At 43.8% G+C, this 19504-nt stretch overlaps 1 protein-coding gene across 1 annotated transcript in view; it reads right to left on the bottom strand.

The window, feature by feature from the left end:
- Positions 1-1283: 1283 nt before the first annotated feature.
- Positions 1284-19504, bottom strand: part of C15H4orf51 (chromosome 15 C4orf51 homolog) — a 47483-nt gene continuing 29262 nt past the window's right edge. The window contains exon 7 of the mRNA XM_012783783.3: positions 1284-1475. The gene's annotated coding sequence lies outside the window, so the exon portion shown is untranslated. The remainder of the gene's footprint in view (positions 1476-19504) is intronic.

Consider the following 19504-nt stretch of genomic DNA (forward strand, 5'->3'; position numbering starts at 1 on the left):
TTGTTTTGGGGTAGCTGGTATTTATTAAAAATATTAAAATAACCCAGACTTCTTTGATTTTTTGCTAGCACTACAAGATGGAGTGGCTTCTCATTTTGTATACACATTTTTTTTTCTTAAACTCCACAACTACCTCACATTTTCCCTGTGGTTGATAATAGCCAGCAATATAAAGAAAACAAACATGAGTTTGGTAATCATTTCCCCTGAAAAGAGCTTCCCATGACTTTGAGAAATTCTGTGGGAACAGAACCATCACAACAAAACAGACCATATCCTCTCCCACCTCGGCTTATCTAGAAAACACTGCATGTGGACCTGGGCATCTCCAAACCAGTCTTGTGGCTGTTGTGTGAATTTGAATCCAAGATCATAGACATTTCTCCTACTATCATGCTATATAAATACTTTTTTTTTTTTTGAGACAGTCTCACTCTGTTGCTCAGGCTAGAGTGCCATGGCATCAGCCTAGCTCACAGCAACCTCAAACTCCTGGGCTCAAGCAATCCTTCTGCCTCAGCCTCCCGAGTAGCTGGGACTACAGGCATACGCCACCATGCCTGGCTAATTTTTTCTATATATTTTTAGTTGGCCGATTAATTTTTTTCTATTTTTAGAAGAGACGGGGTCTCACTCTTGCTCAGGCTGGTTTCGAACTCCTGACCTTGAGCGATCCTCCCGCCTTGGCCTCCCAGAGTGCTAGGATCACAGGCGTGAGCCACTGAGCCCAGCCCATAAATACATTTTAAGCTAAGACTCAAGGCCATGTTTTCTATGATTGCACACACTACTGACTGATCATTTGGTGGTCACCAACAAACTGTGCTTGACCATTTAATAGAGCCACAGTGCTGGTCACGGGAACAAGGAGAAATATCAAGACTTGCTGAGCACCTGTGTCTCCTCCCCATAGTCAGAGGCATCGCATTAGAACTCTTGCCTGCCAAAGGTCATTCGGGACTTGTGAACAATTTGAAGGAGAAGACACATCTCATTAGCTGCCTGAGTTCTTCCACCCTGTGGGGAGCAAGGAAGGACAGCAGACGGGAGCATGCAAGAGTGTAGGGAGAGAAGGAAGGGGACAGCTGCTAAGTGATTTCATCTGAGCTTACAGAAGACAGAGAATGCAGAACTGGCTCCTTCCCAGCAGCACCTTATAACCCGTGAGCAAAATCACACGGTAAAAGGGTACCCTGGGAGGTTCAGGATATTCAAGATACTCCAGCCAACATTCTTTCTTACATCATTTCCTCAGAAGAGAGGCATCCCGCACAAAATGGGGCTTATTTTGTGAATAACTACAATTTACTAACCAGGAAATGCCCATAAACAGGCAGGGGAAATGCAGTATGGTCACTCCTGGGAATGAAAAGACCCCATTTCCCCTGTCCAAGGTCTGAATGGTCTTGGGTATTAATCAAGGTCCATTCTTCATGAAGTAGTAGAGCTCCATATTTTTTTCTTTGTAATTGGATCTGTAAAACAGAAAAATACAAATCTGCTTACATTGGTAGGAGTTAAAAGGGAAAAGGAAAATTATTCACTGTGTCCCCTTGAAATTTCTTTTTGGTACAGTGAAGTATTAGTTTATTAGTTCTTGGTTTTCAGTAGAATTATAAACTTGGAACAGAGAAGCTACCTTAATTCACACTCCAAAATCAATTTCTCCTACACCAGTCCCTACAGGTGGTTTTCTACCATGGTTAGTGAGAAAATCTGGATCACATATGTAATGTTTTTCAACCACAAGGGACATTACCACGGAGTCTGAGACTGCCTGAGTTTGCAGCATGGCTCAGACACAAACCAGGGTTGTGATTATGACATACCATTCAGGATCTTATAAAAAGAGAGACCGAACTAAACGATCTCTAAGACCCCTTCCCACCCTGACAGACAACATATAATAATCTGTGATTCTACTTCTCTTTTCTAAACAAGAAAAATCCTTCTGAAGCAGGAGTGATTGCAAGGCAGACACTGCAAAAATGGCACCTCAACATTTTCAAGCCACAGCGGGCTCAGTAGAGGGGAAAGAAAATGACTAAAAATATTTTTTCTGCTCACTTCAGAGTTTAGAAGGTCTAGAGTTTTTCTGTCCTGATTAAAGCTAAATCCCCATGCTTGGATTGCCCTCAGTCAGCTTGAAGGTGGCTTAAACGTATTTTACCACACTGTGGATACTGAGTCTGGTTACATGAATTAGGGGTGAGACAGGTGGAATGGAGAGGCTTTGTCCTGCCCACTGTCACCTCCCCAGCCCGCCTCTGACTGCTTCCAGCCTCCTCTGGTAACTAGGCAGTTGGGACCACCGAGCTTTCAGAAGTGCTCAGTAGTAGAGTCAATGGTTTCTTTTAACCGCTATAATGAAAGACATTTTAGTCTTAGCATAACGGAAGAATGTACTAAAGACTGGGGTGGCTAAGGAGCCCCGGGCAGGCAGACGGCGGGAGCTACTGGGTGAAGCCCAGGTGAGGTGCTGTGATGGCACCTGACCACAGCTGGCTGCCACAGCGAAGGCTGGATGAGGAGAGTGTGTGAGGTGGGAAACGACCGGGTCCGGTGAAATGATCCTAAATGGTATGAATGTTGCCGTCACTTCAGCCTCTGGACCGAGAGCTACAGCTGAAGCTCTTCCCCTGTCCCCGCCCTGAGGACCGATGGCACGAATGGAGGAGCCAGCACTTGAGGAGCAGGTAAAGGCCCTCTCGCCTCTGGGGCAGGGCCTCTTTAGCGTCCTCTCCTCTCGGGCTTTTTGGTTTCTCTAACAGGATGCAGCTCTTCCAGGAATCCCTTAGGGGGAAGCCACCCGACAGACACGGGGCGGGGGCGGGGCCTGCCTCCCACCCCGGAGAGCCTCGGTGGCGCGGCCCAGTCACGTGAGAGCCGGAAGGGGGCGAGGGGCGGAGCCACCACCCAGGCCTGGGGCCAGCCTGAGCCCCAGCAAAAGGCGCCCTGGTGGCTCTCAGGCCCAACTCACCGAGAACGGGGGTCCAACAAAGGGGGTGGGGGCCACGCTCCAGCTAGGAATGAATCAGTTAAATCTGTCTGGCATTTTCTGTGCGCATATAGCTCCCTCTGGAACCTGGGGCTGAACAGGCCATCGCTGCCCTCATGAAAAACTGCTAATTGAAAATTAAAATAGCCCAGATACGGGTTTTCTCTCTTTCTTTCCATCTCTAACACTCAACTAGCTGCCCTTTTATAATGGAAGATTGGAATAAACATGGACTGATGGATGGGTACATAGATACATAGAATGTGTATATAAAGAATGCATAGAGTGCATACATAATAAAGACAGAAACATAATAAATATGTTTGTATGTGAACATCCAGAAGAAAGGTCACCAATTTTACTATTCTGGGATTCATATTAAAAGACAATATTTTTCATTTTTCTTTTGTACTTCAGAAAATAAAAACAGGTTGATGAAAGAGTCTAACATATGAAAAGAATAATTAGGGGTCAAACAAATCTCATTAATCAGAATATCCCCTTGCCCATCTTTTCTACAATTAAATAAATGGGCAGGGCAGCGGGTCACCACCATCCTATCAGTCAAGGTCTCATCTCTTTATGGCATCAGACAATAGATATAGCAGCAGCAATAGCTAAATATGCAGGATTCTTAGTTACATAAAGAGGCCATGTATCTTTTTAAATGGGCAGAGTAATAATTTCCTGCTGAAGGACATTACAATTTGGCTTGTCTGCCTGTGGATAAAAGGCTAAATATGTACACGCATGATTTTGTGCCACAGAATGCTGTGTTTAAATATGACCCCCTCACATGACTGATAATCCATTGCCTCCCTCATTGTTTTCCATCCCTGTTCTTCACAGCCCAGATTTTTCATCCAAGTTGAACATATCCTAAAGCAAGTCCAAGCCTACCCTACCTACCTCTTCTCTTCCCCAGACTCCCCTTCCACTCTAACCATGATCAATGTCTCCCTCTCTTTTCCATTTATTATTTAATGAGCAACAAATACATGGAAAGTCATGTGCTAGCAGCTGATAAAGAATGGAGATATATACATACCCTTAACATTTGTACCCCCATAATATGCTGAAATAAAAAAATAAAAATAAAAATATAAAACTCCATAAACAATATGAGGAACTGTCCTAGCAAGCAATTTGGAACATTTTCATAATGAGGACAATATAGAACCTGTCTGGTTTAGCCTGTTCTTTGAACAGAATTGGATAAATATGACCAAATCTTTGACCTTGTGCTTCAATATTTTTCTGTCCTTGGGTCCTTTATTCTTCTGTGAGAGCATTCTTTCAGGTACAGTTGTTTAAGTTAAAGTTTGAGGTAAAGCTGTATGTGAAAAAGTGAAATGTGTATAGTTGGTGGGAAGTGAGATGACTGATGTTAGGGGTATACAGATACACATTTAAAGTGTTCATTGTTATGTGATTATTTAATGTGAATAAATAATCAATACATTAAAAAAAAGGAATAGAGATAATTAAGATACATTTCCTAGCTTTAAGGAGTTCATCAACCTAGAAGAAATGCATGTCTGAGCAAATGTATGATCTATCATAGTAGGACACAATCACATAAATTGCTGTGGAAATATTGAATAAAGAGCTACAGATTCTAACAGGAGTGGGAGGAGGCTTTACCCAGGACGTAGCATGCAAATTGCAATCTAAAGAATGAGTGGGATTTTCGTAGACAGAAAAAGTGGGGAGGGCATTCCAGATTGAGAGAACAGCTTGAGCAAAGGCAAGAAGGTGAGAAATTGCTTGGTGGATTCTGTTGTGCTAGAAGATTACAATAAAACCAAACAAAGCCAGCTTGTGCAGGGCTTCCAGTTCCTGTCAGAGAGACTGAACGCCTCAACTACGCTGTAGTTAGTAAGAGCTAACAAAAAATTTTGAGGAGAATGGCATGATTGGACCTGTGTTTTAGGAAGATAATTCTAGCAGCTTTAAGAAAGTGCTATCGTTTGAATGCATCCTCCAAAGTCTGTGTGTTGGAAACTTGATCTCTAATGCAACAGTGTTGAGAGGAAGGACCTCTAGGAGGTGATTACATCATGAGGGCTCTGCCCTCAGTGGATTAACCCTTCTGTCACAGGAGTGGGTTCGTTATCATGGCAGTGGGCTCCTTATAAGAGGATGAGTTCAGCCCTCTTCCCCATCTCTCTATCTCACATGCTCTCTTGCCCTTCCACCTTCTGCCACAGGATGATGCAGCAAGGCGGCCCTCACAAGATGTTGGCCCCTTGATCTTGGACTTCCCAGCCTCCAGAGCCATGGAGATTCATTATAAATGACCCAGTCTCAGGTGTTCTGTTATAGCAGCACAAAATAAACTAAGAAAAAAAGAAAGACTAAAAAGGCAAAAAAAGGCAGAGAGATGAGATGTGTTCAAAATGCCCTAAACTGATCTCAAATACCTGCCCCTTACCATGTATTTCTTAGCTCCCATAAAGGAACATCCACCCTCCAAGTTACCTAAACAGCAATCCTACAAGTTACCTAAGCTACAAAATTTGGGCTCAGCTTTGTCGCCTTCTAGCTCTCCTCCTTTTTCCTCCTCCTTCTCTTTGGGCAGCTAATGCATCACAGAGCTCTGCTTATTTTATCCATCAAATGTTTTGTGACAATATCCTGTCTTCTCCATTATTAACATCCTGGTGCAGGTTCTTAGCATGCTCACCAGGTGTATCACAATAGTTTCCTGACTGAATAGGATGCACTTGTGTAGAAAAGATTGTGAAAATATATTCCACAGCTCAGAAGAAAGTTCATAGTCAGACTTGTGGACACAAAGGTGATATTTGAAGACAAAAAAGAGGATGATAATGCCATGGAAGCAACAGCAGCACAACAACAACAAAGGCACCAAAGACAGAACCTTGGGAGATGCCAGCTTTAATGGAGCTTTATTGGAGGAGGCAGAGGCAACACAGCATGATGAGAAATGATCACAGAAGTCATAGACAACCACAACATTGTTAGGGAATCCAAGGATAGAGAGACTTTCATATGAAGTTGTACAGAAGGATGAACAGGGTGAGGCTGAATCTCATAGCCTTTGCCAATTTGATGGTCCTTGGTGATCTCTAAGGATGCAGTCTCAATGGTAGGTTGAGAGTGGAAACCAGATTCCAAGAGGTTAAAGAATGAGTCAGTGGTGAGAAGCTGACAACAAGGAGAGAGGCCTACCCTTGTATTAAGTTTTGTAGTGAATGAAATAAAGTTCATGTATACCTAGCTCTTGCCAAAAGATGCCAAATCTTCCCTTCTCTATCAGGAAATCTAACCTTTTCCCATACCCTACTTCACATTCTGTTGGAGAAGAGAAAACTTCTGGCATTATAATCACCAGCCACACGCCAAACCAGTTTTCCATATCTTTTTGGTATAAACTCATCCTTTGAAGTGCAGGCTGTTTGTCTTCATACCGTCTGCCATTACCATCTGCTAGGACCCAGTTTCTGTTAACCAAAGACATCTGCAGGAAACAGGGGCTGCATGTGTTACCAAAAGTTTGGCACTTGTCCCCAAGGCCACATCAGAAGAATAAAGACAAGTGGTTTGAGGAAAAGGAAAGAGAAGTTTATTAATTTGTTGGCAAATAAAGAGAATGGTAAACTCTCATCTTAAAGTGCCACCATCCTATTTATAAGCAGAAATATAGAGCTTTTAAAGACAGTTTTCAGCTTTGGGCTATTGCTGTTTAACTATAGCATCTCTGGTGAAGACATGTCATGACTTCTGCCCAGAGAATTCCATTGAGCTATCTCCTGTGGTACAAAGAACAAAGGACACTGTCCTGCCCCTTTGATCACTGTCCTTAGGCAGGAATACAGGTATTAATTCCCAAAAAGAGTTGTAGGGGGTTAAAGAGACAACTTGTAATACATTTTGCCATTTTTCATACCCTTACTTCTCTTACATATTCTCCACTGTCAATTTTACCCTTCCATATCTATGGGAGAAAGAGCATTGTAGTCATGGAACTATTTCCTGCTAAATTGGGGTGATGTTTTAGGTGGAAAGTTTGTACTTAATTAATGCCATTGCAAAGCTTTGGCAGTAGATATACAAAAGAAAAAAAAAAAAGAATGCAACAGATTACCAGGTGAAAAAGAGCATAAGCAACAACTACAACTGTGAGGACTGACAAGGCAAAATGGAGGATACCTGATAAGAGAGGTTTTACCCTGCTTGGTATCTAAGACACCAGTAGGACTGTGGGTCCTTACTGGTGCCTTGTACATAATGTCTGGTACAGGGCTGGCAAGAAAGAAACGTGGGACCTCTGAGTACTATTAGCTATTAGTCACTCCCTGTCAGGCATCCTCAAACTACAGCCCGCAGGCCACATGCGGGCCACCTAGCACATTTACCTGGCCCTCCAGGAACAGCCGACTCATCCCAAGCCCACAGTGCGCACCCTCCAATGGTCTGAGGGACAGTGAACTGGCCGCCTGTTTAAAAAGTTTGAGGAACCCTGCTGTAGATGATCAAGAGAGACCGGCGTCTTCCTGTGGAGGAAGGTAAATTATATACAGGAATATGACAAATCCAGCAGTGACACAGATCAGCGAAAGAGGAAATCCTCACGAAGGAGTTGTCTCTCCATCTTATAGACAGAACAAATAACCAAAGAAAGATAGCAAAAAAAAATATATCAGTATTTTCATTTTTCCTTCTTAAATAGATACTGTAGATCACCCAAAGGCTGGCCCTTCCACTGGGGGCTTGGGTACTCTTCCTCCATTGAACACCTCTATACTCTGGTATGATGGACCCAAGGTTTTACTCCTGACAATTTCAACGAGGTGTGAATTATTAAATGCACTTCATAGAGTCCCTTCCACTTCTCTGTCAGTGGTTGTTCAGGTCCTTGTTCTTTCCAGGCTTTAAGCAACACCCAGTCTCCTGGTTTAAAGGAGTTGAGATGGGGGGATGTCTCCAATGGGGCAAAGACCTGAAAGAGGTAAACTCATACATAATAGTTAGTAACCATTCGTCTGACATATTGCTTTACTCTGCTTTCTTTACTCATGGTTACATGATCATACTTACCCCAGGAGGCCAGAAGGGTCTCTCATAAACTATTTCATAGGAGCTTAACTTAAGCCTGCTTCTAAGCCCTTATCTGGAGGAGGGCAAGTGGCAACGCCCTATCCCACTTTAGATGGATTTTCTGCATTTCTGTTCTAGATGTAATGGCTTTGCTTACTTACTGAGTTACCTCCAATATAAAGTAGGGTCCATTATCATTCTGTATGGAGGAAGGGAGCCCATGCCTTGGAATGAGTTCCTTTAGAAGGATTGTGGTAACTTCAGATGCTCTCTCCATTTGGGCAGGATAAACCTCTACCCAGCCTGAAAAGGTATCTACTAACACAAGTTTAGGTATCTGGGTGAACTCAATCTGCCAATCATCAAAATGTTGCATCCCCACATGTTGGGTTCCCTGTGCTAAAGGTCACTTTTCTGTCTTTGGATTGTTTTGAGCACATAAATAGTTTGTTGCAAATGGGATCCTCTTAAATGAGGTCCCACCAAATCCATTAAGGCATCACACCCAAATTATGTGCATCCATGTAGCTGCCTCACAGGAGGCTGAACCAAGGCTTCAGGTAGGAGAATGAGTCCATGAGAATTCTGCCTCCACTAACTGTGCCATACAGAATTTCAGAGGCCCAGTCTTTAGCTGTAAAGGGGATTCATATTGATCTAATCTAGCCAGGGTATCAAGGCCCAGAGGAACAGATCTCCTTCAGCAGGCTTCTTAGCAGCTCTGCCAGTGGCCTGATCTCTTTTTGCAACATAAGTGTCTCCCATTTTTCTTGGCCAGGATAGTTCATGATGGCCACCCACTTAGGCTCAGCCATGGCCCTTTTCAGGCCCATTATTTCAGTAGCATAGTTAATATCCTTATTTCCTGCTGTCAGGAGCCCCCTTTCCTTCTAATGGCACCATGAGCATGCACAATCATAAAAGCATATTTAGAGTCCATATAAATGTTTATGTTTTTTCCCTTTGGATAACTGAAGAGCTCTGGGTAAAGCAATCAGCTCAGCTTTCTGGGCAGAAGCCCCAGGTGGTGGTGCCATTGTTTCTAGTACTGTCATTCCCTGACCACCCCATATCCAGTCCTGCATTGTCCACTGTCCATAAAACTGCTCCCAGTGAAAAGATCCCAATCTGGCTTTGGCACAGGCTGACCTGACAGATCCATCCTGCTGGAATAGACAGCCTCAAGAACCTCAAAACAGTCACGCTACAAAGGCTCATTTTCTTCAGCTGCTAGCAGGGTGGCAGACTTGAGAGTAGACAATCTTAAACAACAAATCACAAGTAGCTGCTATTGGCTGGAGGCAAGGAGGCCATCCTCTCACAATATTGTCCATCCTCTCACAATATTGTCCAGTGGCTTTGACAAGTATGCCACTGGCCATGGGATGTTTCCCAACATCTGTACCAAGACTCCAAAGCTCACTCCTTGTTTATCATGAACATATAATTTAAATTCTTTCTGTGAGTCAGACAACCCCAAAGCAGGGGCAGTCATAAGGCTCTGCTTTAGTTTTTCAAAGGCATTTTGACAGTCTATGGTACAGATGAGGGGCTCGGCATCTGTGCTTTTTAGGGCCTCGTGCAAGGGCTTTGCTATTAGTCCAAAGTTTGGGATCCAGATGTGACAGAACCCTGCCATTCCTAGGAACCACAGAGTTGCTTTTTATTTTGGGGCACCTTATGATTCAAGATGACTTGTTTCCAGTCTAACATTAGGCTATGGGTTCCCTTGCTAATTTGGAATCCCAAATAAGTAACCTGCTATTTGCAAATCTGTGCCTTTTTGGGTGATACTTTATAGCCACACAAAGCCAGATGATTTAGCACAGCCACTGTATTTGTGAGACAATGATCATAATCAGGGCTGGCTATAAGTAAATCATCTACATATTGTAACGGAATCCCTTAATCCAATTGCAGTTTCCACAAGTCTCTTGCCAAGCTCTCACTAAACAGGGCAGGAGAGTTTTTAAACCCCTGCAGCAACACAGTTCAGCGGTGCTGTGAGATCATCCTAGTCTCAGGATCCTGCCATTAAAATGAGACTGAGTACTATAGTCACTTGTACAATATCTTTCATGGCATTTAGATCCTGCACAAATCTATACTTATTGGTATGGGGGATTTAAATTCTTTCTGCACATCCCAGGGTCCTGTTGGCCTGTAGGGCCTTACTCTTCAGTAGACCTCAGGAGGAAGAGAACTTGCTTCCTCTTGCAGATGCTGCAGTTGCAGTTGACAATGTGCAAGTATGCTGAGGCCAAAACTTCAAAACAAACTGCCCTGCTATGGCAAACTCCTGTGTGCTTCACCAGGCCCTGGTATTCAAAGCCAGCAGGAGCTTGGCAGTGCCCTTGGAGGTGAGCTTCTGCCACCTCTGGAACAGCTCCTGGCACTCCAACTGCTTGCCCAGGTCCACGGAAAATATCGCGGTCACCAGACTCAATGGCGGAGCAGCACCAGCTCTGGCAGCAGCTCCCCAGGGGCTGCCTCTTTGGCCCATGGTAACAAGTTCCTCAGGCACTGCTGCCCAGCCCCCGGCCCCTGCCTGGCTCAGGGAGTGCCATGCACAGCTCGTGCCCAGGGTAGTCGGGGTGGGGAGGCCCCACTGCTTCTGCCCACCAGGCTTGATGCTAATTGAGTCCACACTGTCAATCGTACCCCAGGCTCCTGTGGGGATACTTGGATTGGAGCCACTTGTGAGGTATGGGGCCCTGGGCCTCCTTCTTCATCATCTGAGTCCTGGACTCAAAAAACCATTTGCTTTCCGGGGGCCGGGGGGTATCCTTGTTACCTGGAGCCCTTTGCAATTTTGGACAATGTTCTTTCCAATGCCCTTCCCTTTTACAAAAAGCACACTGATTGTACTTCAACCTGAGGTGACTTTTTTGCCCTTTCCTTTTGACCTTCCTTTCCAAAGGACCTTGGTTGGTGCAGCTAACAGAACACACATAGGTTTCAGTTTCTGTTCTTCCCTAGTGTTATTATATATAATACTTTAAATGTGATATCAACAAGCTGTGAGGGATTCATGCTAATTGCCCCTTCCACATGCTATAGCTTTCTCCATATATCTGGAGCACTCTGCCCTACAAAAGTCACACTAACCATGCACATGTTTTCAGGGACCTCGGGATCTACATCTGCATATTTCTGATAAGCTTTATAGATTTGTTCCAAAAATCTACAAGGATCATCTGCATTAGGATCCCACTTTAGGTAAGTCTAATAATAGCCTGCTGGCTGACCTGGCATTCAAGCCCCCTATCTGATATTGCCATTATGGAAATTGTCCTGCCCTGGCTAGAGGGGCCTTCTGGCTGAATTGAGTTCCCTGCTGGGTCTGATAAGGAGAGACCATTCCCATTCCCAAGTCATAACCTAGTGGTCGTGAGACTGAAGAATAGGTCCCAGTTGTGCCCTCACTGGCCCCTCTCATGGTGCCAAGATGGGGGCAGTGGTGGCAGGTGGTGGCAGCAGCAGTTGCCCCATACCTGCTTCCATGTGGGGCCACTTCCTGGGCTAGCTGTGTACCTACAGTGGGGGGAAAGCTGCTCCCACTGGTGCGCTCCATGGCCACTGTATCGGGGGCCCAGCAGTGCAAGCTCAAGTGTGGTCAAGCCTTTGGTGCCTTTCCTAGCAGGTGAGGAAATGGCAGTGGGGGGAGCAGGTTCATGAGATCCAATCTGATTAATCCCTCCCCCATTTCATCATGCAATTTCTTAACAGACTGTACATATGGGATCTCATCTTTGGTAAAATAATTCCAATTGTAAGATAGTATAATAATTTAAGGTTCCATTCAATGGCCACTTCTCCTCTTACTCCAGTATGTACATTGGCTTACAATAATGCCATTCTCTTTTAGACACAGACTTATAGCTATAAGTTGGCCATTCAGCCAGATTCTCCCCAAGGGGCTTTCAGATGAAATAGAAACAAAGCCTCACTTGTTGACAACAACAATGAACACAACATGATAAGTAAACAATATAGGCAATTCCCAACGCAAATCATCTTAATGCCAAGGCCTTGCCAAACGAATGGGAATCAGACAAATGAGAACCAAATTCTCAACCAAGAACCAACATCTCCTAATCCAAAAGGGAATGAGTTCCCCTGGTTCCCTAGTTCCACTCAACTATAACTTCCACCCCTAAATGGTGCCTCCAAACACAATGCCTTGCCACAGGGCTGGAAGGTTTGATAACCTTCCTCAAATTGGTGGAAACAAGGATCTCAGTTTGCACATCAGAGAATTTACCAAAATGGCCAAAGCATCATGACACTTCCTAAATTCAATTCCTTTTCCCGAACTTAGTTCAGATTTCAGGGAGCTGTGTCTAATTCAGGATGTTGGGGAGATAGGAGTTCCCTGAGCTACACAGGTTCTGGCAGCTGCTGGCACAGCCCCTTGCTCTCTTGCCTCACAAAGACATTGCTCCTACTGGTGAAGACCCACAGCTTGACCTGGGGCTGCTCCCCACCTTTTCCAGCCTCAGCAGCAGTCGTGGGGTGCCATTCCACCAGGGCGCTGATGGGCCCAAACTGAAACACCAAATTCTGTTACCAAAAGTTTGGCACTTGTCCCCCAAGACCACATTAGAAGAATGAGGAGAAGTTGTTTAAGGAAAAGGAAAGAGAAGTTTATTAATTTGCCAGTAAATGAGGAAGATGGTAGGCTCTCTTCTTAAAATACCACTATCCTATCTATAAGCAGAAATACCTTTTAAAGACAGTTTTCAGCTTTGGGCTACTGCTGTTTAACTATAGCATCTTTGGTGAAGACAGTCTTCTAACCTCTGCCCAGATAATTCTGTTGAACCATCTCCTATGATACAAAGAACAAAGAACACTCCCCTGCCCCTCTGATCACTGGCCTGGGGCAGGAATTCAGAATTAGGAATTAATTCCTCAAATGATTGGGGGTGGTGGTGAAAAAGACAACTTGTAATACATTTTGCCCTTTTTTGGGCCTTTCTGTTATACACAGATAGAATTTAGTACCACTTCTAAGCACAAGAGTCCAGAGGAGTACAAAAAAAAGGTCAAGCAGTAGAAAGTCCCCCTCCCCCTCCCCTTCTGCTGTGCCCAAATTATAAAACAAGGATTCTGGAAAAATGAAGGCTTAGAAAGTAATATAAGCATCTTAAAAAAAAAAAAAAAACATAATAAATATGGCCAGAGAGTCTAGACTCATTCACCAAATTCTAGAATATTAGAACTAGGAGGTAAATCGTGAAGCTTAAAAGAAGTTATTTATGTTGGAGCCCTGGTCACAGGTTACCCTGACAGACTGGCCCTTTCTGATGCACTGCAAACCCGACCTTTGTGGAGAGGAGTGGCTCTCAAGTCCTTCTGGGCTGCACATCCTTACAAAGAGCTGCTGCTCAATGATCCTGCCCATGTTGCTGCCACCTCACCAACAAGAAAAAACAACCCTCCTCTGACAGAACGGGAAGAAAGGTACTAGGCTTTATGAGATAGAAGTGAAGTAATCTGGTTTTTATTAAATATCATGAGAAAATTATTAATTCATGCCAGAAACACAAATATAAACATTATCATATTGAAAGAATTTACTCTGAAGGAGACCATCTGGCAGAGCCTCGCAGACCACACTTTGAGAAGTAGAGTGTATGTGTCACCATGGCAGGTTCTTCCATCAAAGCGGCAAATCTAGAGTAAGTGAAAATCTAAGGGTTTCGAGGGGAGTACTTTGCAGTAATGACATCTGCTAGATACTTGTCACATGTTCTCTAGAGGTGGGTTTGCTTTTACAAATGCTGTTTTATGAAAACTAAATTTTAAAAACGAGGGGTGGTTATTATTTCAGATTCCTTCTCCTTAAAAATGGATTTTTCCTTGAAATTTTTCCATACAAATGGTATTTCCATACAAATGTGTAGAGCATGAATTGCTCACCATAAAGGTTGAAGAGAAGACAAAGGGGAATGTGGGAAAACTAATAAGTTAGGAGCCACAATTCATTATAGATTAATCAAAAATGAAAAACACAGCATCCTGAAATTATAAAGCAAATGCATGGTTCTTTTTTGGCAAAATGTTGTTTTGAAAACCTCTCATTGTCACATTTCTTTGCAGAAGGGAAGAGATGTCTATAATTTGGAAAGCATTTCTCTCTCTCTGGGGATGAGTGGAGCACTGGTTACATACAAAGTGAAGGAAACCTTGCATTCCAGAAAAGAAGAAATGTTGATGGCAATGTGAAGAAACACCCCAAACCCTTGAGGATCCCAGTGAACTGTTATCTGGCTGCCCTCCATTGTCAGTGGACTCCTGAACTTAATTTTGTTTGCATCTCCTGCCTTCATTTGCTCAGAGATGCTAGTGCTGGTTAAATATCTGTTCCATATTGAGCATTTCCCCAATCTCCCTCCTGTAGGTCACACAACACCTCCAATGGATGGACCTAGAGAATCTATAGAAGATACTCCTCCGGGAATAATAGAAAGCTTCTGGGGAGGTCAGCAGAACTTGACCTTGACAGCTTTTCAGCACTTCAGAGTTCATTCCCATCTTAGCTCTACCCAAGACCATCAGGCACCCACCCAAATGTGAGCATTATGTATGGACTTATCTGAAAGTGCCACATTAAACACCAAACATCAGTATTAACGTGACATACTGAATTCCTACTTACTCAGGCAGAGGCTATGCATGTCTCAAATTCCAGTGAGACTAGCAGGATCTAACAACTAAGAGCTCAATATTTGTCAGGGGTGTTGGGCTGCAGCGACTCAATCCTTAACAACCATTTAGTCAGGAGAGTGAGTAATTCAGATTATACAGGCGGCATATGTTTACTGTCTCATTACATCAAACACTTCAATGTGGATATTAGACACAGAAGAATAAGCCCTTGTGCAATCAAAATCTCCCAGGAGAATTGGGACCCTGAATGATTACTCCTCTATTCCTTATGCTTTTAAAATCTTAACTGTTTTTAGCACTTTTTAAAAGGTAATACACATACATGATAAAATAAAAACCAATACAATGAATGATCTTGTCTCAAGAAGAGAGTGAAAAGGTGTAACATGATGTTGTTTACATCTTCTGCCTTCATTTACTCAGAAATGCTGTTATTGTTAGTTGAACATCAGTTCATTTTTGAGCCTTTCTTATCTTGCCCCCCCTGGGTCACATATCAACTGCAATGGATAGACCTGGAGAATCTATGGAATGAATTCCTTGGCTTGGAGTAGTGAACTTCTAGGGAACTTGGCAGAGCTTCACAGGCCAGATCTTAAGCTAAGAGTCTAACCTGCTATAAGCTTAGTCACTGTGTTGTCTTTTCTGTCCAAATCTATAGCCTCTTCATGACAGCTCATCTGGTAACATATTAGATTACCAAATGAGTGAACAAACTATGTGTCTATGCTTCTTATAAGCTATTAGCCATAAAAGAGAATATTTAGGTAGGTAGATGACAGATGAGTAAGATAGAAAGAATAAGAATTGCAGAGAAATGGCAGGACTTTAGAGTACTGAATTCCATGTCCTCGTTATATAAAAGAAGAAGGAACTGTGGCCTGAATAGGTGGGGGAAGGTACACGGAAAGAGAGACAAAGAGAGGAAGATATTTGCTTAATTATTGAAAATAACAATCACTTATAGAACTAATATTAACCCAAGGCAGTTTTGTACTTCAGTCTCAACATCAAACTACAGAACAAGAGTCCCACAGAAAAAATATAATTATCAGCAATGCAAATCTTAGTTTCTCCACAAAACACCAAAGAGAGGAACACATATATACCCAAAGATCTTAAAAATCTTCTTTAGACATTTTTCTTTCTTAACTAGCATTGAATCTCCCCAAGTGTTACTCTTCTGTCTCCATAACCCCTTAAAATTCCTCCCACCACTTGGCCCACACAGTCCCTTTCCTTTCTTCCTCAGCACTGTAACATGTTGATCAATTTAACCTTTCTGGTTTCTTCCTCCCCACCCCATATCTTAGAACTAAACAAAGACCTGAGCCCTCAGATTAAAGAAGCTCATCAGTTCTAAGGAGGATAAACTTTAAAAATAAACTCATACTTAGTGGTATCAAAATAAAACTCCAGAACATCATGGTGAAAAAGACAATCCTAAAAGGTACAACAGGATACAGAGAGATCACCTACAAGGGAGTAAGGCTCAGATCAACAGGAGACTGCTTGTCACCCATAGCAGTTTCAAGAAAATAATGGAACAATTGCTTAGAAATGCTCAAGAGAAATAGATTTGAACTTAGAGTTCTATCACAAGCCAAACTAACACTCAGAGAGAGATTGAAATAAATGCTCAGACACACAAGCCCTCAGAAAAATTTATTGCCCACTCTCTGATGGAGAAGGGAGGGAAAACAAAAGAAAACCTACCAAGGATGTACTCCAGTAAGAAGAAAAATGTATATAAAAGGTAATCATGGGCTATCAGCAGTAAATGGGAAGGTATTTGTGTCTTATTTTTATAATTAGAAAGTAATCTTTTTTCAAAGGTTTGGGAGAAAAGAAGGTAGGAAAACTTAAAATTTAATTCCTTACCTTTATTTCCATCCCATTTTACCTTTGCATAATATCTCATTAGAGTTTACAAAATGCTTGCAGATAAATTGTCAGTAGCCAGAATCATAGGACCTACAAAAAGTATCATTTTAAGAGGAAACTATGTTAGGACAAATATGAATTCCAATATAACCTGGAGATGCAATCTCTAAGTCTAATAATATACTTCTTGCCATGGAAACTGGCTGCCTTCTACAACCATCATTATGATGATGTCAGTGGGTCTAAAGAGTATTGATGAACATGAGATTTTGTAGACTGATTTTTTTTCTTACTCTGCCTACCAAGTTGGACTAGATTATGGATTGGTAGACAAGGAAATGAGTGGAGGTAGGAACAATAATATTTCAGACCAGCCAATGCACTCCATGGTATGTCCAGGCTCTGAAGTTTGTGGACCAGAGGACTTTGGCTGCCAGGGTGTGACAAGAGGGCCACCGCTCTGCCCAGGAGACCCTCTAATGGCAAATCTTAGGCTCCCCAAAGGCTTCTCTAGAGAGGCTCATTGGTGCCATTGCCTATGTCATAGGCCATGAATTTAGGTTTTGGAATCTCTCACCTGAACTTTCTTACGCCATCCCTAGTGTGTGCCAGAAAATGAGCAGCTGCCAAAAAAGCAGACATTTTCCTGTCTCTAAAAATAAAACACTGGCAACACTTCAGGCTCCCGTGCCAGGACCTGGCCCTTCCTGGAATAAACAATAGGTGGCCAAGCTGATCGGAGGCAAATACTGAGTCCTGAAGTTGGCCTAAGTATGGCCTGAAATGCCCAGGTCAAGGCAGGTGCAGCCCTAAAGCCGGGAAGCCAGGAGGGGCCCTCCCTCCTAGGCAGCCAGGGCCCAGGTGTGGCTGAGAGGGGAGGGCCTCGGGTCACACCACAGAACTTGACCCAGTTGAGGTCACAGAGCCCCCACCAGGTCCTATCTGTGGCCCCCTGGGGTACACAGTGACAAGTCTGAGAGCCTGTGAGACCTGTCCAGAGAACACTCCCTGCGAAGCAAGGAGTTTCCTAAGCATCCCTGATTCTTCACTAGGGCTGTGCTCATCCCTTGTTCAAACCTCTCACGCCCAGCGGAGAGCCCTCACCTGCTAGACACAGGCCCAACAAAACCGCCTTGGGATAGGAATGCCATAATAACAGGCAGCGTTCCCACTCTAATTGCCTCCGAACACGGCAAATGCTGCTACAGTCCATGTTCAAGCTCCCGTGCCTTGTCATTAGGGTTCAAATCTTCCTAGACCATAAGTTTGGCTTTTTGCTGGTTTGGGGACTTAGGAAGGTTAAGAGGGAGTTAGGGGAGGAGAGGGGGCCTAAATATAGCAAATATTTACAGGCATAATTACTCCATAAACATGCTTCAGTGGAACAGTGTGTAGGGTCGACCCAGATGACAGATGTCACTCACCCGAGTGTCACATCATAAATAAAACTGAATGAGCCCATTCTCCCACAGAACCCAGGTGACGCCTGCTCACACTGTAAATATTTAGGAAGTCATTGTCCTTCAAAGACTTTATTTTTCTAGGTAAGTAGACTTTAATGAAAAAATTAAGCAGGGCTTTTCCTGCAAATATGGAATAGTCGCTGTAGCTTTTCAATGGGTATTCCATGGAAAGGAAAAGAAAAAAAGAAAGAAGAAAAGGAAAAGCAAGCCCCAGGTCCATGAGGCTGCCGCGCAGAGCTCTCATTTATGCCAGTCAAGGTTCATTCTCATTCAGAAAGTGACAGCTTTCTCTGGAGTGGCAGAAACCAGAAGGATCACTATCAGTCCCTGGCCTGTGTAATGAAGGGAGCACAAGCAGATCCTTGTCACCCAAATTCTGACCCCTCCCACCACCTCTGCTAGGAGAGACATTCTCCTTAGCACTCATCACTCTCTCAGCCTGTCTCTTAGTAACAGAAAACATGTACACCTCACCCCATTACCGTGCTCATTTGAAAAGAATTTGCAAAATGCGAGGATATGTGTCTGGGTGTCTCTGTGGGTGTTTATGCAATGAAGTCCACCACTTGTGCCTTAGCTGCTAGTCCTGACTGCATTATGAATGGCACTTCAGAATCCCCCCAGCATGACGAGCTTCTCCCTGTGCTCAAGGACTGGCGCAAGCAGCAAACACCCCTTGGGTGCCCAGGAGGCTCCAAGGCACCGCTGCAATCTTGCTGCCACCTAGAACTCCCAAGCCATTGTCTCCACTACAGTATGTGCTAATTTTCATGTCTCCTTGCAGCTTCCATGTTATTGATCTCCTAAATGCACCAAAGCCCTCGCCCAAGTCCACCAAGCCTGCTTCCTTCACAGGGATGGCCTTTTTGCTTGGGCTGTCTTCTCTTCCAAACCCCTCAGGTGGCCCCTGCCCCATCAGACTGAATTGGCCCAGATGGGAAAAGTTGATGACAGCCTCCAGCAAGTCTTGTTCCACAAAGAACAAGAGTCTCTGCTTTTGTGAAATGAGTCACAGGCTGCCTTGACTGTGCCTATCTGGGGAGGCCAGGGCTGCCATGTATGGTCTGTGCTCTGTGCCACCCACCTCTCCATGTCAGTCCAAGTTCTTTGCCAGGACAGCCTGAGTCATAAAACTCAGCACATTCCTTAGGCGTTGGATAGTCTTTCCTTGTTATTACTTTGCTTTTGTTTTAGGCAGCACCTGGTTTCATTTTAAAAACCCAAATAAAAATCACACGGTCAGGGAGGGGGTGGGGAGATAGGGAGAGAAGCAAAGAAAAAGAAAGAAGGGGGGCTAGGGGAAGGAAGAAAGGGCTGGAACTCCCCAAACAGGCAAGACTTAGAACAAAACAGAGCTGGAACTGCAGGTGAAGGGCAGGAGGCAGTGAGCACTGGTCACAAATGAGAGTTTGACCAAGTC

The sequence above is a fragment of the Microcebus murinus genome, chromosome 15 (genome assembly GCF_040939455.1).
Source record: "Microcebus murinus isolate Inina chromosome 15, M.murinus_Inina_mat1.0, whole genome shotgun sequence".
In the NCBI taxonomy this organism is placed as follows: domain Eukaryota; kingdom Metazoa; phylum Chordata; class Mammalia; order Primates; family Cheirogaleidae; genus Microcebus; species Microcebus murinus.